The sequence below is a fragment of the Ceratosolen solmsi genome, unplaced genomic scaffold, assembly GCF_000503995.2.
Source record: "Ceratosolen solmsi marchali unplaced genomic scaffold, CerSol_1.0 scaffold39, whole genome shotgun sequence".
NCBI lineage: Eukaryota > Metazoa > Arthropoda > Insecta > Hymenoptera > Agaonidae > Ceratosolen > Ceratosolen solmsi.
This window is the reverse complement of record NW_011948433.1, coordinates 1924697-1926843: the sequence shown is the minus strand read 5'-3', so window position 1 is coordinate 1926843 and position 2147 is coordinate 1924697.

Sequence of the window (2147 nt, the reverse complement as noted above, 5' to 3'; positions counted from 1 at the left end):
CGCTGGCTTATTGCTGGGGGGGGGGGGGGGGGGGGGGCTCATTGGGAGACTCATTGAGGGACTCGTCGAGGAACTCGGCGTTATCTCAGTTAACGGCCCAACCAAAATCATCGTTTCCACGTTGAGCTAATGGAGCCTCTACCTGCTGTCTTGGCTAAACTTGGTGTTCACCTCTTGATATTTGGACGAAGCGTCGACCGGTTTTTGCTTTTAGGAAAGGCCCTGGCAACGAGCACGGCATCTCTAGACGTGCGTCACTATATCATTATTTCGTTTTAGGACAAGGATCGTTACGTCGTCGTACCGTGATTTTTTAATTAATTAGACCGTAGAATTTTGTGCGCGCAAGACGTTGTGCATATGTAAGCTATTGTATTGTTCCAACGTCTCTTGCCGAGAAGGTCTTCCTCTTGAAGGTGAACGAATTGTGTAACGCGGTTACAAAACGACTAATAGTAAGCCGTTTTCATTCTAATACTATCTGAATAAAACTTAATTTATTACTCAGACTTTTTTTTCTTTACACTAATTGTACTTTTGTGGACAGTGATTGTATGTGAGCCCGTAGTACCGTATAATTAAATTTAAAAGGCCAGTTGGATTTGTTCTTATCAAGTATATTTAAAAATGGATCTCATATAAGTGGCAAGCTTAAGAGTATAATTTTTCATGCTTGTTTACAGCTTGTTTAGTAGCTCGCTTATCCATGTAAAATTCAGGATGAGAAAGAAATTGCCTACGAGCGCATATTCGTGCGAAACGCAGTAAATGACAAAGACCGTGTGCTCAAGTAATTCTACTCCATTTATCTCGCAAAAGATTCCCTTTATTTTACTTCTAATAACGAACCTCTAAAATTTCTCTTGCCGTCATACCTGGCATGAACGTGTTTTAAATATAAACAATAAGATTGACTAACAAAAAAAAAAAAAAAAAAAAAAAAAAAATCGCGTTTCGCATACCGAACAATAGCCAGTGTCATTGCGTGTGAGCATTGCACAATCTAAAAGAAACCAAACGAACCTTTCAATTGATATTTGTTTTACAAATCGAGTATCGAAAATAAAAATGACTGAAAGTCTCATTATTAATATAAATTAATAAATATAACATTTACATAGTCGAATGCGCGACAATGCACTATATAATGTAAAACAAATCGTTGTAAATCGAGCGATAATAATAATAATAATAATAATAATAATAATAATAATAATAATAATAATAATAATAATAATAATAATAATAATAATAATAATAATAATAGTAATAGCAAAGAAAATAATAAAGCAGTTTTAAGCACTATAATTGCTTGCGTAACGTTTATTTGTTTGCCTATTCTTTACGAGCACTCCTCTTCCTCTTCCTCTTCCTCTTCCTCTTCCTCTTCCTCGTAACTTCAAAGAACTTTTTATACGTAGGGCCTCCTTTCCTCCAATTATCTTTCATTCGAGTTTCGACTCGTTGACGTGCGCCTACTTAAAGGAAAAAAAAAAAAAAACTGCGAGACACGAGCGTAATCTTTATTTCCGCTCCTATCCGCAATATCCGTTCAATGCTAATTTCCAATCAAATTAATAAATGCAAATATTACAGGATAGAAGGGAGCGTAACGTAACGTCCCAATGACGCGATGATAGTACGAAATTTTCGTAAATTCGTATATTATAACCTTTGATTAAAAGCCATAAACATCAGGTCTGCTCCCTAATGCACATTACGTTTGCTTTAATCTTCTCCGCGTGACTTTGCATAGGGAACAGCGGAAGCTAATAATTGCGCCGCAATTGTCGTGCGTTTGTTACTTACGCTCGGAGTCTTGGAATCTTGTAGACGCTTTTTTTCTTATTTACCATCCCGGAAAATTGCTATAGTTTATAATGTCAACGTTTCATCGAACGATTGAACATATCTATAAGTACATCGAATACTGCTATAGTTTCGTATGACGTATCTGCGTCCGTCCTTGTCTCATCCTCGGCGACCAATTGAATTTCTCTCGGCTGCTTTTCAAATTCGCGTCGTACGTCGTCCGTTACTCCTGCGACCAGTCGATCATGCCATTTAGATTTTTTTAAACATGCGTGTGTCGTGTGGGACCGTTGATTATGTATTGATTAGAATCGTTGGCGATTTACGGAATAATC